At 34.4% G+C, this 17,152-nt stretch overlaps 1 long non-coding RNA gene across 3 annotated transcripts; it reads left to right on the top strand.

The window, feature by feature from the left end:
- Positions 1–8,971: 8,971 nt before the first annotated feature.
- LOC143252184 (uncharacterized) lies at positions 8,972–13,306 on the top strand. Of its 3 annotated transcripts, none has more exons than XR_013028872.1 (2): positions 8,972–12,108; positions 12,859–13,306. It is a non-coding gene; the product is annotated as an uncharacterized LOC143252184 (long non-coding RNA). The 3 variants fall into 3 exon arrangements; XR_013028871.1 differs by having other exon boundaries at positions 12,574–13,306; XR_013028870.1 differs by having other exon boundaries at positions 12,571–13,306.
- Positions 13,307–17,152: the final 3,846 nt, after the last annotated feature.

The following is a 17,152-nucleotide window of genomic DNA, read 5'->3' as shown; positions in this document are numbered from 1 at the left end:
TGTTCGTTTGTTTTTAATTTCGCACAAAGCTACTCGAGAGCTATCTGTACTAGCCGTCCCTAATTTAGCAGTTTAAGACTAAAGGGAAGGCAGCTAGTCATCACCACCCACCGCCAACTCTTGGGCTACTCTTTTACCAACGAATAGTGGAACTGACCGCACATTATAACGCCCCAACGGCAGAAAGGGTGAGTATGTTTGGTGTGCCAGGACTCGAACCCGCGACCCTCAGGTTACGAGTCGAGTGCCTTAACCACCTGGCCATGCCGGGCCTGCTTATAAGTGGAAAATCAAATATGTTGCTATCAAAAATTATACATAAAAAATCTACATATTACAAAAGTCGGCCCGGCATGGCCAGGTGGGTTAAGGCGTGCGACTCGTAATTTGAGGGTCGAGGGTTCGCATCCCCGTCGCACCAAACATGGTCGCCTTTTTAGCCGTGGGGGCGTTATTATGTCCATCAAATCCCACGATTCGTTGGTAAAAGAGTAGCCCAAGAGTTAGCGGTGGGTGGTGATGACTAACTGCCTCCTCTCATGTCTTACACTGCTAAATTAGGGATGGCTAACGTAGATATCCTTCATCTATCTTTGCGCTGAATTAAAAAATATATATTTATTGTGTTTTTTTTGCTTTGAATTATTTATAGCTCAACCAAGAAGGCTAATATTACACGTTTTATTGGTCAAATGAATTTCAAAACTCCAATCACTTCTTAGGGAATATTAGCGTGATGTATGTAGATATATTACCTTAATGTATTATGATTAGCCGAAATATTCTAAACTAGAGACACTTTGGGGTATTTATTATTCTTAACTAAAACTAATGCAATACTACGATGACGAAATTTCTACTTTAATATGCATAGTATATCGTAGTATTAAGAAAATGTCACGTTGAAGAGTCATCCAAGAAAATAAGCTAAGTGTAAGTCAAAACGACGTGAGCAAGGTCTACTGGACAATAGAAAATTGTAACTTAACGAGATTGCCCTCCAATTTGGAGCGTTCTTTTTTTTATTATTACCGTTTTCAAAGATTATTGTGTACCAATAAGGGTACGCGTACCACATATTAGGAACCAATGATCTATATAATAGATATTTATGATAAACTGCACGTTTTCACAACTGCTTCCCAACTATCATATCGCTTTCGTCTTCACAAACAAGGTTTGATATGTGCTGCCATCTCTTGAATAAAATTGTAAAACAATTGGTTGTGAAGATTTATAACGTCCTTTAGCAGTTGTTGCGTGAATGTTTATTGTACAAACTTGTTGATTGTTTCCATTGTTGTTGTTTCTGTGAACTATGTAAATTTGAAAAACAATCTAAGCTTTTTGCAACTAAAAAATGTTATAAATACATTGATAGATAAGATTTTTATATTATAGAAATCACATATTGACATACAAGATTCAGCAAAATCGAAATGTTCTGTAATATTTTATTGGAATGAATGTCGTGATTACAATTTGTATTCCGTATTTATGGCAAATGTGTATAGCTATCTACAACCCTAATATTAAACTACATACCAGATATAAGGTAGTCAGCCAGCAGAACCGTCCACTGTAAAGGTTTGGACTGTTAAGAATTATTCACCAAATCATATGCTGGCAAGGTCTTTCAGGAAGGGCAAAAAAAGACTTAAAATAACGGTTAAAACACGTAAATCAGTTGGATGTATATTAAGGACTCACAATTATTTGATACTCTGTACTTCAGTTAGACCTTTAAACCAGCAGCCTTCCCCTAATATACATAATTTGTTAACTAAAAAATAACTTAAACCAAAAAGGGAAAATCAAAAGAAAATAATTCAACCATGACTCAAATATACATGATAATAAAGTACCGAATAATACAGGGTGGCCCGTAAGTCCCTACCCATCCATATATCTTATGTATCCAGTGTATCTGTGTGCTGTACCTCATTCTCGCTGCACTCATGTACCCACTTACTTGTCACAATACACTCTTCAAGTGTAAATAGGCTTACATCGGCCATATTTCTCCGACAAAAAAAGAAACAAATTTATAATACATTTGTAATTGAATATAACATAATAACATATGGATGGGTAGGAACTTACGGGCCACCCTGTAGAATAAGTTGATTTACTCGTCGAGTCTGGCTTCCAGATGTGAGATTGGTTTTCTTTCTTTTTTACAGTTTACAAAGGTTTTCGCGTAAACATATAAACGACTTTATATACCCTTTATATATATCTGTCCTATAGATAATTAATTCCCAACTGGTAGTACACGTACTCTTATGGGTTTCGATACTTATGATAGGCAGAGTACAAACTGCTCATTGTGTAGCTTTGCGCTTAACAACAAACATTAAAATGTGTTATATACATTTCTTGTTTGTAAATGTATGTAACACAAAACATTAATCATAAAGGTAACTAAGTTTCTTACACTCCAGTTATCTATTGTTCTGATTCATTCATCTATGACATAATTTATCCCTACTCGTAGAAAATATTTCTGCAAAGTTGAATATGCTCTGCGAAAGAAGACAACGGTATTTTCCACTGGCAGTTCACGTGATGCGTTCAGAATATATTATTCCTTATTTGTCCGTTAGAATGACTAACAGTAATGCAAGAATGACAGTAATGAATTTTGTATACAATAGACTGGTACACACACTAAAAGCCCGGCATGGCTAACTTGGTTAAAGCGTTTAACTTCTAATCTCAGGGTCGTGGGTTCGAATCCCCGTTGCATCAGACAGACAACTTACGGCAGGTCTTTTTTCTTTTGATGATTCTTGTATCCCAAGTTTGTTTGTTTGTTGAATTTCGCACAAAGCTACTCGAGGGTTATCTGTGCTAGCCGTCTCTAATTTAGCAGTGTAAGACTAGAGGGAAGGCAACTTGTCATCACCACCCACCGCCAACTCTTGGTCTACTCTTTTACCAACGAATAATGGAATCGACCGTCACTTTATAACGCTCCCACGGCTGAAAGGGCGAGCATGTTTGGCGCGACGGGGATGCGTCTGACACTTAAGTTATTTACTTTTTACCAACGAAGAGGGAGATTGGCCGTCGCATTATAACGCTTCCACAGCTGAAAATCATATTCAGTGATGAGCTTTTATTTGGCGAGTCTCGGATTGCGAGTCGAGCGTTCTAACGAACACACGATGGAAATTTCGGAATTTACCATTATGTGGCGAAGGGTTAGACACCCGTCATGGAAAGAAATTTGTGAAAAGTATTTTACAGAAATACCTAGTTATTTGCAACAACGCAAACGCTCGTCATATGTTGTTGTTGACAATTACAATTGTCTATCAGTGGGTCAACAGTACGTATGAGTATTTACAATGGTGAAATCCGGGATTGTATTTCCCATGGTGAACAGAGCGGAAATATTCTACAATGTAACTATTCACTAAAATAGAACAGGAATTATCATTATCACCGAGTTACACACAAAAAGTCAAAACTAAAAGAATAACTCAGTAGGTCATGCAGCTAATTTAATGAATCCATGTATACAGAAGCGTATTATATCAACAAAAACTGATAATGTACCTATTCATCATTTGAGCGATATTTTATATTCCACTTTCAGCTGTAAGGTATTCTAAAAGTTACAGTCATATCCCATTATTCGGTTAAGAAGTAGTCGGGCAGGCGCAGGTGGGTGTTCTATAAAGTGTTCTAATTTAGAGCATGAATATAAAATTCTTATGGTCTACGATCTGGCTATTTAAGCCTAAGTGTCTCATAAGGTAAAATTAAGGTCAGGGGATTATTTCACAAAAGCAATAAGGGAAGGCAAAGAAAACATTTAGTAACATTGTGTGAACAAACCTAGTGAGTCTATATTATAACATTCTCTGTTCGTATCACTCTCTCCTCCCTTCAAGTTGGAAACACCAAACACCGCCGCACACAAACCACAGAGAAATGGTTGTAACTGGTACACATACACACTTAGACAAGTAGCTCTTAAAGATTAGTTAAAGAGAAGTTAAGATAGAACAGATGAGTACTTTTTCTCAAAAATCTTACTACTGACTACCCTAATACCATGAACCGTCAAGTCCCACTGAATTTACGTTCTTACAGGTTTGGCAGTATGCCTCTGCAAGTAGGACCACAAATGAAATTAAAACCAGCCCAGGAAAGATATATTTTTCTATATACTGACCCTCGAATGAAGCGAGTAGGTTTCTCAAAAAACAGAGAGAGAGATCAGGGTATTATGTGGCTAATAATACATACCACAACACCAGTATTTTCCATACAATTCAAAAATTAAACATAAATCACATTGTGCGAAGTTTTCATTTACAATCCATTGTTTATTTCGTGTTATTACTTCCCTATTACTATATCAGCACAAAAAATTACATAACAGTCCGTTAATCGTGCATCCATGCTACAAGTAGGAAAACTGGGCTCCCTTTAAAAAGAAATTAAAAGGCAAAGTTTCAATATATTTTTCGATGGACTGACCCTGATTCTAACAATAGAACTCATTACTGTTTCGTTTGTTAGGATACGTTATGGACTGACCCTGATTCTAATAACAGAACTCATTACTGTTTCGTTTGTTATGATACGTTATGGACTGACCCTGATTCTAACAATAGAACTCATTACTGTCTCGTTTATTAGGATACGTTATGGACTGACCCTAATTCTAATAACAGAGCTCATTACTGTCTCGTTTGTTAGGATACGTTATGGGATGGCCCTGATTTTAATAACAGAGCTCATTACTGTCTCGTTTATTAGGATACGTTATGGACTGACCCTAATTCTAATAACAGAGCTCATTACTGTCTCGTTTGTTAGGATACGTTATGGACTGGCCCTGATTTTAATAACAGAGCTCATTACTGTCTCGTTTATTAGGATACGTTATGGACCGACTATGATTCTAAGAACAGAGTTCAATACTGTCTCGTTTGTTAGGATACGTTATGGACTGGCCCTAATTCTAATAACAGAGCTCAATACTGTCTCGATTGTTAGGATACGTTATGGACCGACCATGATTCTAACAACAGAGTTCAATACTGTCTCGTTTGTTAGGATACGTTATGGACTGGCCCTAATTCTAATAACAGAGCTCATTACTGTCTCGTTTATTAGGATACGTTATGGACTGGCCCTGATTCTAATAACAGAGCTCATTACTGTCTCGTTTGTTAGGATACGTTATGGACTGGCCCTAATTCTAATAACAGAGCTCATTACTGTCTCGTTTGTTAGGATACGTTATGAACTGGCCCTAATTCTAATAACAGAGCTCAATACTGTCTCGTTTGTTAGGATACGTTATGGACCGACCATGATTCTAACAACAGAGTTCAATACTGTCTCGTTTGTTAGGATACGTTATTGACTGGCCCCGATTCTAACAACAGAGCTCATGGGGGTGGAATACAGGTCAAACTCGCTTGACACTCTAAGGTTTCAAACGACCAAATCCCGATTCCGAGAGAGATCGGAACTGTTACGGGCTGTTCATATCAGTAAACTGTCTTCGCCATAACGTATGCAACCAGTTAATATTTCTTTCCCGGGAGTCGAACCTGTAACATCTTTTCCTCTTTTTCTTCTTCATGTTCATTGCTCCGTTACCTCCCCCCCCCCATTTAATTTTCTCTCCTGTACCTTTTTTCGCATCATCAGTAAACATTTTTCATCATTTAAGAAAATGTTTAACTTTAGGCGATTATCGTGATGTTTGTGCAAGTTTTATGACGTGTTCTCCGCGACCTTGAATATCTTCAGGCAACACTGGTCTATCACGCGTGGGCTCTTCTTCTAAGTACAAAGTACAGTATGGTAATATATACCGTGTTTACTCGCTTATAAGACGGGGATTTTTCCTCGAGATTTCGGGCTCAAATTGGGGGGCTCGTCTTATAGGCGAGGTCTACAGACATAGAAAATAAATTTAGTTCACTCAGAACTGTGCAGATCGTTTCTCAAATGCGGAATTTCGAATTCCATTGACGGCAGTGAGGATGATGAACTTTTCAGTGAGTTTATCGGCGGCAGAGATGACGTAGAGCAGGAGGAGAACACGGAGGAATGTGACCTCTACGATGATGGATTGTCCGAGGAGCAGTTTTATGAACTGTTTGGAGATAGCGACAACGAATAATTTGAAGGCTTTTGAATTTCATAACTTGCATACTGATTTGCTGTGTTCTATTAAAGTGCAGTTTGCGTAAACTCTTTTAATACTTTGAAGAAATGTGGTTTAAAAGTTAGCATAAACGTACTTTGATACTGAAATATGTTGTGATAAGTTTTGTGCGTTAGATTGTTCTTTGTTATGTGTTTTAAATATGAATATTTATCATACAGTAAATAAAATAGTTGATGAAATTCCATTAAACGCTTGAACACCGAGTTTGGATTTATTCATTTATTTTCACTTTTCTATCTCTCCTATTTTTCTCCTTCTAATCTGAAATCAAAATATCGTATACGAAACCCAAAATTAGGTTTCTATTAATTTCCATTTTTTTCACTTTTCTCTCGTTACCTGCTTTCCTTCCTTCGTCTTATAAACGAGTCTAAACAGAATATCGACAATCTCTCAGGTGAAGTTGGGACCCGTCTTATAAGCGAGTCGTCTTATAAACGAATAAAAACGGTACACACACACACACACACAATGTGGATGATCCTCAAAATAAATACCTTCATTATTTATTTTGATTAGAAAAGGACATCAATATAAATTTAATTCACCATTACCTAGCCATTTTAGAGCTCTTTACATATTTTCCATATGTTGTTAATTTTAGAAATTTGCTTATTACAAATTCAAATTCACGAACAACTAATTAACAACTGTTTCAAGATATGAAAAAACTAATTGCTATAAAGTCTGTGGTAATGTAAATGTTATGATTTTAGCATCTCTCCACTAAATGTGTTTGACGTATTATTCACAAATACATATCAACTAGATGGTAAAGGGTTGTATAGGAACAAAATTAGATTACACTGACAGTGATGTAAAGATTTTCTTCAAAGTGAAACAGAAAGTTACTGTTATGCCATGCTTCAGGGAGAAATTAAAGACCATGTGTGAATTAAAATAAGTGGTTTGAAAAAAATAAAATGGTTTGACTTGTACATATTTTATGAAGTACGAATTCACAAGAAAATAAATTCTGTTACATTTTTTTTAATTTACATAAAATTTTCTATTCCGTAATTTTCATAAGAATTTCCACGATAGAGTATATTTTAAATGAACTACAGGATTGACCCCTAAAAATACTTGTTCTGTGGGCTCTGTTGACTTCTTAAAAAAGTTAAGCGTAGGCCCTGTTCATTCTCGAATCAGTACAGTTTTCTTATCTACGTTGCCAATAGCTTGGAAATGTGAGCTATTTCAATCTGAGTTTTTCACTTTTTGCGTTTAGTAATAAACATGGAGGAGGAGAAACGTTGTCGTAGGCTATTCCGGGCAAGCATATCAGTTGGAAAAAAAATAATTGTAATTCTACTCTGGTCTACAAGTTCAGGTGTGGGCTGCAGTAGAGCCTGGCGGCGGATCAGTCCTGTTATTCTGTTTTGGTCAGGGTTTTCTGTCTCAAAATAATAATAATAAAAACCTCGGGTTAGTCGTAAGTCCTTGGTCACCTGATTACTTTATTGTCAGTACTTCACGCATGTTGCCTTCCCTCGTTGCAGTGCATGACATCGGAAAGTAGTTTTAGCTACAGTAGATTTAGTTGATCATTTTGTGCCGCAATGTGGACAGAATACGACTCACCCTACGTAATATTTGGTAACAGGAACAGGAGACTGCACGTTGCGTCATCTTATCACTGCGTAACAGCATGTATTTGTGTAAATTGAGAAATTTAACTTGATTATAAGCATGCTCCTATGGGTCAGGTATAAAACCAAATTTATGTTAAAAAGAACTGATAAACAAATTAAAGGTATAACATGATATAATTAAAGTTGTGGTGCAGTTTTATAATATATATTATCTTTACGAACTCATAAATAATAGGTTGTATAAAATAACGAAATAATTTTATTTTTCATGTCATTGCTTGAATTTATTTTAAAAAATAAATAATTACACTAAACAAAGTGAAACTAATTGCTGACCTGTTTTATTCACTTTCAATGTTACGATGTATGCTAACATGTTTTTGCAGGTAAGTATATACCATAACAGATTATAAAACAAACAAAACATGGCTGGTATGCGTTTTAACATTTTTATTAATAAAGCATAGGACAACGTTTCAATCTTTTAAGGACATTTTCAAGTTAACCATTCCGAGATACATTTTTGTTTCAAGTGGTTTTTTTTGTCATCAAGAAGAACAATACATGGTTTAATATGTAAAACAAAATGTACGAAGGGAAAGAAATACTAAATGTACTTGTACTGAAAAAGAATAAATTTTGAAATCATTGCGAGTTGTGGATTTGTTTGTATTGTCATATGGTGAATTATTACAAGCAAAAGTAGAAGTGTGAACTTTGTGTGATTTTTGTCATAACGAGCTATATTTCCGAAATAAACACACAAGTAATATTGCTTTTTTTCCGATTTTATCGAGTAAACTTAAATTTAAAAAGTATGTTCATTTTCTCGTTGATTGAGTTTTGGTTATAATTTTTAAATTAATCAAATATTTGAAATAGCTTTCTTCGTAATTTTGAACACGTAGGGCAAGGTCTAAACAAGTTTACAATCAACTAGATTTTAATATATTTGATTATAACTTTAAATTGTTTAAAAGACAACTTTTAAATAGTTTGGACTTGTATATCGGGAAAACTTAAACTTAATACTTCAGGATTTTCCTTTTTATATTTTTATAAAGAACATTCTTTCTGATAGATGGGGCTGTAATGCATCAGGATATTTCTCTTTGTTATTGAAAACAATATTCGAGATAATAGATGGCGCTACGGGATATTATATCGCAATATAAAGGTTACATAATAGGTGTTATATGGTTGTGTACTTCCGCAAAATTTCTAGAATGCTCTTTTGACTTTTCGTTAAGCATGTTACACAATTTCCCTTTAACCTTTTATAAAAACAAATGTTTATTACTCTTAAATACGTTTGGTGCTTAATAAAGATCTGAAAATTAAAACTTTGCGTCAGAATATGAGAGCTATATTCTCTATTTGTTGCACTAGAATACAGTGAAAAGGCCCATGAGTGCTATTTAAGGCGTTTTTTGTGCCTCGTGACGTAGTAGACGACTTGAGAGAGTTTCGAATAGTACGGTTGAAGGGCGTGAAAGCGGATTTTGAACGGAAGGTAGACGAGAACTTCGGAGATTAGAAGAACAACCAGAGGCGACGTAAAGGCAACGATGAATGGCAAATTTTAAGAAAACATTAGTGAAATATCAGTTTGATATAGTAATTGCATATTCTTATTTAAAAAAAGAAATAGGGCTGAAGAGTTATCGTGTAGATGCAAATATGATAATTCTAAATTTATTGTAACGATAAACGTAAATGTTTTTGAGTAAACATCCGATAGTAATAATGTGATGCTAGTTTAATCATCTGTTGCTGTTTTTTTTCCAAAAGTTTTTAGTGGGGGAAGATTCAAGACAAACACTCGTGTGCTAACTATGTATCTGTTGCTGTAGTAATTTCTGGAAGAGGACTATATGTTAATCACTTTTTCCCTCTGGCGAAATCTGCACAAAAAAATAACGAAACGATAATGTGAAGATAGACTTACTCGGCGTATGTTTTTTAAACATTTTATGTATAGGTGTTACTATATGTGATGCGACTATAATTACAACTGACTTGCATATAGTCTCTAGGCTGTCGAACAAGGGTGGAAAGGTGGGATTAAAGAAACTTTGGTTTTGTTTTTTAATAGGTTCAACTGATGTATAGATTCTACTGTACTTGCAGTTGTACTTGTAGATTAATCTACAATATCTAACTTTGCCTTTTGATGGTAAAGAATCTCGAAATGACTAACTGCATAAGGAGTGTGTAAGTACTGCAAGGACAGGTAACTTTCCTACTAACTACATCGTTTTCGTTTTTGTAGATTGTTAAAAGATGGAAGTCCAAATTACGAAATGAGTTGCACGTATTTTGTGCGTTGTGTAAGGATGATGAACTGTTGGGGATGGGTTGCTTTTTCTGTTTTTTGAAGTACAATTGCAGAACGGAAGTTACTGTCACGGATTTCATTCGCCATGGTCGTAGAAGAATAGTCATCTGTTCCTAGTTTGGAGTAAATGTAACATTCTGACTCTTGTATAGGGTAAGCTGTATTTGGGGTAACAACTTTGCGTTTTTACTTTTCATCTAATGTTTAATTCCTTGTTAGTTACAAAAGAGATTTACATTCAAAGTTTTACTCTGAATACCGTGCAAGACTTGCTGTACGAGTTTATTGTAACTGAAGTGATAACGTAAACCGTAAATTCAGTCTGGCCTCAATAGATATTTTAATGGCAATTTCCATACCTGATCTGTATCTTAAGACAAATGCCGCCCTTTACCTTGTTCTGTGGGTAGGGTGGTAGTGGTTTACTTGCACCTTGATTACTTAAATAGGTTCAGTAAAGTGAAGAATCTCCATGAGACCCTTAAGAGCTTGCCACGTATGTATGATTGTTTTTTATTATGCTGTTTCGTCATTCAAACTCAACCCTGAGAACGAAGAAGAGTACTTGTAGTTGATACACCTGCAGTAAGGTAACATTTTGTATTGGTGAACATGTTTTTCTGAAGGTTAATATATGTTACAGTAACGTTAGCAAAACTTGCTAGGGAATAGGTGTTTTTGGTAAATATCACGCAGGTTCTTCAACATGAATTCTTGGTGATGTCGGAATTTCGTCCCTTTTTTTCATACTACTGACGTGTATCTGGAAGATCGTCCAACCTTGATCATGTGCCATTGGTACGTCTAGACCAATAGGTAATTTCGGTTAATTTAAGTGCATGTTAAACGAACGTGTAATTAGAACAGGGGTTCTTAACCAGGTGTCCCCGCACCCCTAGGGGGTGCGAAGATGATTCCCAAGGGGTGCGAGGATGCCCATGAATAATTAAAGCAAATCTATATTTTTACATAAGAGTATGCTTTATATTTCTCCAGGGGGTGCGAGAAATGATTACTGATTTGAAAGGGGTGCAAACACTGAAAAAGGTTAAGAACCGCTGAATTAGAAGGATTCCGCTTAGTTACCAGCCTCTGATTAATACTTTCTTACTTTGATTAGTCAACTGAACTTTATACAGGTTAGGGATAATCCGAGTGTAACTCGTAACTGTCTTCAACATAGCGTACTTGAATTACCTGCAGTAGAATGTTGATCTATCTCATTCATAGTAATAGTTCAGAGTTATGTGCTCTGCAAATACTTTTCGCGTGTGTGGCGTTTTTTTTTTCTTCCACTGAATTAGGTCTTAAAAAATGACGTTCACCTGCAGACTTGTGAACAACTGAGATTCACGTACTGTTGAAGATCGTAATATTAGGATATGCTGATCTCGCAGCCTCAGCAAGCAAATTGTTGGACGGAGATGTCTATTATGGATGATGAATGCACATTTTTTTAACCTCCCAAGTACTACCTTCTGTTTCAATTATACACCTTAATTGGAACCAACAGAAAATTCTCAATGTAGTCGTGCATGAAAATTGTGTCCCGACATCTTTTGCATGGGCTTAAGTATAGTAACGTGTAAACTACCACTAAACTGGATAAACAAGTAATGTATATTGTGCTGTATTTCTTGTTTCAAATGTTTTTATATAAAAAGCAAAAAACACCGTAACTCTTGCTATTGTAAAACATGCAAGTTTAACTGTTTTAACAAACCTCAGTGTAAAGCTAATGGGTAGAATTTGTGTAATTTTAAAGACTAACTTCTACATACCTGATTTTTTTTGGGGGGGGATTTGTTTACTTAACTTCTCAGAATACTTGAATAGGTTCAACACTGGATAAATCTCGGACTACGAAATAACCACGAAGGTTTGAGACGTTTCATGTATAGTCACTCTGAAAACTTAGTGAAGACTGAAGAGAGAATTGTAGATACGTGGCTTTTACAAGTTGTATTAAGGTAACATTTTGTTACTGTAAACTGCATCTTATTTGAATATTGGCACTGAATTTCCCCGCCATTTTGGAACTTGTTCGTAGGAAGTGACAAGTTTAATGCAGTAGTTGCCAAGTTCTGCAGCTTGAATCTTGGAGTTGGGAGAACAGTTCTGTGTTTTTAACATCAGCAGTATATCTGCTGTGTGCAACTGTTAGTAGTAGTTATCACATATAGTTAGTCTATTTTTTTTTTTTTAATATAGAATTATCGGTTATTAATGTAGCAGGTATAGTTCAATGTTTACATTTTCTTAAGTTGATCAAAGTATGAACTTTAGTGGTTTACGGTGAACGATTTGGTGGCTTTCTAAGTGCAGAGTTAACCAATTGTATTCGTGTCGGAATGTGCAAGTTTGTTAACTAAATATTTAATTTGTGTGCTATAATGGGAGGGTGGGAGCTAATATTTTTATACGTTGTAAAGTAGGATGACCAGAGTTCTGAAAGTCCGTAAAGGTGTTCACCAGTAACATCCCGAAATATGGGTCCCACGGTTTGGACACGACTTTCACAGTGGAGGTGTACGGTTGAATCTTGGCTGGCTGATTCTGATAAGTAGTAACTTGTTTCGTAGTCCACTATTAAAGAAAACCAACTTTATCTAACAGTCTCAGTATTTTTATTCTTGTTTTATATAAGTGAAAAGTCGTTTGTTCTGAGATTCTGGAAGCAGAGCTTTAAAATGTTAGAAATTGCATATCTCGCCTTATAGGTGAAGCTCTTAGTACAAGACATACAAGTTGTATTCCATCTTCAGTGATAATTTACACCTCGATCTTTGAGCGATAAGTTTCTACTTGTCATTCAACCAAGTCTTCTCGTGTGGCTCTTCTTGTAAGAAGCTGAATGAGGAGTGGAAGTTTTCCGGGGGGAACAGTTGGTTGTAATCTAGTGGTCCTATTTGAAATTTGTACTTGAATATTTATCGTGTATTTTGTGAAATCTTTCAGTATAAGATATTTCTGAACATTATACTTGTTACCACGAGCTTGTGTACATGGACATATCGTATGGATTGTGCAACTGTTAGAGAAAAGACGTGGAGTGTTGGATACTTTGTGTGTAGTGTTCATCAGCGTTTCATTTAACGAAATGATTAAAACCTTTTGGAGTTTTTGTATGAATTGTACGTTATTTGATTAAAAGGGTATTTACCCATATTTCTTCTTCATATTTCATTTACGTTTCAACTAAACACATTAATATATTAACTTCACGCTAAAGCAGCGAACAACTTCCCGGTTTATGTAAACCGGATACAAAACATTCCTAGCTTACACATGTCAGAAATCCCAATTGGCTTTGTATTAAGTAACAAATTCATAAAAAAACTGCAAGTTACATATTAAAAAATAAAAGCCACTGTTAACCATTATTTTAGAAGTAAATTACTAAAACTTCTACATTTCAAATACAACTAAGACTATATATCTTCGTTTGTTTCAAGAACAATTTGAAAACATGCAAGTCTTCAAAAACAGATGAACAAGAACTGGAGATCTAAACGTCCTGAAGAATCAATCTTGTTACAGCAGGTTTTGAATTTTAATTTTTCTGAGCTTTACGAAAACAAACTATTACTACCCAATACTACTTACATTTTAGAAATATCTTAAGTTATATTTGAAATAAAATTACTACATTTGTACGTATTTTAACAAGTTTCATAAGGTAGTCTTAGAAAATAGTTAATCGTACAACCTATCGTGGTTCAATACCAAGTATTAAACGTACAACGAAATTTAACTTTATTTTTACATACCCAGTGAAGTAAGTTTAAAACTCGAGGGTGCCGAAACTTGTAAGAACGTAATTAGTTAACGCTGTAACAACATTGGAGGAAAACGTCGATTTATTTTTTTTATGTAATTGCTAACACGACAATGATACATATTCCAGATAATTTTACTCATCGTAAAATGTTCCATGAGTGAGTCAACTGTCTCATGCCGACTTCAAAACAGGATTTCATTGAAATGCCAACCACCTGAAACTTCGAATGGTCACATATGATGGTATGTTAGTCAAATATCGTATATTCGAAATTTAGGTTATGGTCTGAGGTGTAAATAAACTGAGAAATAAGTAACTAGTTGAATTTATGAACAAACAGGATTGTTAAAACTACTCTTAGAATCCACGGGAAACGTTACTAAAATGGCAAAATTTCCCGTTACAAGCAGTAAATTTGATCCAATGCAGTTTCTTCGAATACATTTACGATACATTCAATAATGTTCACTATTGTAACAAGCAACACAGAATAGTGAACATTTTGGGACTGCTATTATGCCTGAAGATGTCTTGCGGACATAGGAGGAACTCGATTACGTGATTACATTTTCAATCAACGTTACAGAAATGTCTTTATATGTTAGTGTGGTATAAATTTAGTGATAAACAGCTAAAAATTTTCAGTTATTCTAAATGTAAGGAATTACAAACGTTTGGAAGTGCTTGATTAAGGATTTTAAAATGAATGTTGCTGAGATCTATCGAAAGGAGTTTTGCTTTTAAACTATTCGCATATGTTAATATGTAGGAAATTTGTGAGGAATTCGGTATCTGCGCAGTGTATTCACTAGATATAATATTAATATTCCACTACGTTGAACATTAATTTTAATCGAGAAGTTCATTCGTAGGTTTTTATAAATACGCTTAATTCGTTGATTGAATAAGTAGTAAGTGAGAAACAGAAATACAATTTTAGTGATACACTTGTAGAATATTTACTGTCGGATAATCTGTCTATAAGGAAAGGTATAATGAATTCATGAAAATGTGGACACTTTCCAACGATTTATTTTAAGGGACAGTTGTAATAAGAATAAGAGACATCGTCCGTGTCTAGAGTTTAAATAATTATAATGATTAAAGGTGAAATGTTTTGTATTGTTCATTTGTACAAAATTTTATATTGATTATGATATAAATATTACTTTTGAAATAAGTTGATATTAACTACACGCACTAATAAGATAAGCACTTTTGGATAAGTGAAAGTGACGCACGTAATGTGTGATGGAATGAGTAAGAGAAATAACGCAATGAGATAATTGTCCATAATCTTTATACCATTCAGATGAAAATGTACTCTTTGAGATGATTTAGCAATATGTAATAATATCAACGTGCAACATCTATACAGTGAATGTTCTATCAGTAATGGTAGAAAGTGGCATTAAGTTAACACATTTACTGTGCTAAGATTTCGCTATGCGTAGTGATGACCAAGCTATCATTAAGGTGAAATATTTATTATGGTATAGTTGCTCCACTTTGCTGAGACAAAAAAAAGGTACAATACTGATTTTGCAATGGGTTTATTATTTGTATTTGCATAATGGAATTGGAGTACAATTTACAAAGCCTTTGAAGTAAAATTTAGTAATCAAGTGAAGCATTTGTTTTTGGAAAGCGTTGAGGTAGTACATTTAGATTGCGTGTATCATAAGTACGTGCACAATGATGAACAATGTTAACTGTGATATCAGCTCATCATCAGATCACTAATAGTAGAGAACAAATATTTTGCTGTTACGAGTAGAATAGGTAATCTAACAACGGTAAGAAGAAATCCATGTATCTGCTCTGACATGATATATGTGCAAGAAAGGTTAGTGTTAAGTTTTTGTTTATCAAATTACGCTCTAATTCACACGGGGGCTATCTGCTGTAGCGTTAAGAATAAGCTAAATAATTTACTGTGCAATAAGCTGACCATAATACTATAACAGGAGTAAAGCACTTTTTTCATATGTTCGTCATAAGTATTCTTCCAATTGTAAAAAGGTGGCTGGTGAAATGTCTACTCTGCTGTTGGTCTAACATTAGCTTTATAGATATTGATGAAAATCCATGGTGCTTGTATGATAATAGGTGAATAACGTAAAATCTTTGATTTAAAAGATGTTTTCTATTAAGAAAAGTGGCATGGAAACATTGACGCTAAACACATTGCAACGATTCGTAATAAAATATAATCAAAACAGTATTTTAATGTAGAATCATTTGATTAAATTTAATCACAATTACATTAAGAAGGAAAATTGGTTTGCTGTATATGCTATACGTATCCTTGAATGATAAGAATAAAAGAACATGGCAGTGGAATGTACTTGTAAATAATGTAATAGTGAAAGTGACGTTAAACATAATAGCGAGTTTAAAGATAATTGTTTACTAAGTATTTCAATCTAAGTAAAATTGTAATAGTAGTCATGTTAAACATTTGGTGCGAAAAGATTTCTCGAAGTAATTTCAAAATGGTCAGAATAATGAAAAGCATTTAAGAGTATTTTATAATTAAATGTATCTAACTTTGCGATTTTGTCATTAGAACTGAATATTAGATAATGACAATGAGATGAAACACTTTTTGCCCGATATTTTAACTACGAGCTAATTAAGAGTATGAAACCCATTAATTAAGTAATGATAATGATTTTCTTCATACAGTAACCAGTTGTTCATATGTCCATATATACATTTCTTAGCTGAGCACCTATATTTTTCTACAAACTATTAGGAAATCTTTAACTATACTCAGTTGGAGCTTCGAAAAACACTCTGAATATTAGAAAAAGGTCAATGCACCACAATTGAGCTACACCTCAGATGATTCTCAAGCAGTTACATCACAGCTATGAAGGGAGGAGGAGGCTGATAAAACTAAAGTATGTTTATAGATGAAATAGTTATTTAAATTAGTATGACTTTTCTCGATCATGTAGAAAATTTATTTAAAAAAAAACCCGTAAATATAGATAATTGTGGTAAGACAAATGAAAACATAAAAAATCAAATTTCGTCAAAATAATCATTTCAAAAGTAGGAGAGGAAAGGATTAGCTATGAGGGGAGGAGGAGGCTAATAAAACTAAAGTCAGTTTATAGATGAAATAGTCATTTAAATTAGTATCACTTTTCTCGATCATGTAGAAAACTAATTTTTAGAAAAAACGTAAATATACATAATTGTGGTAAGACAAATGAAAACAAAAA

Source organism: Tachypleus tridentatus, chromosome 6 (genome assembly GCF_004210375.1).
Source record: "Tachypleus tridentatus isolate NWPU-2018 chromosome 6, ASM421037v1, whole genome shotgun sequence".
NCBI lineage: Eukaryota > Metazoa > Arthropoda > Merostomata > Xiphosura > Limulidae > Tachypleus > Tachypleus tridentatus.
This window is presented reverse-complemented; position numbering and strand designations above follow the sequence as displayed.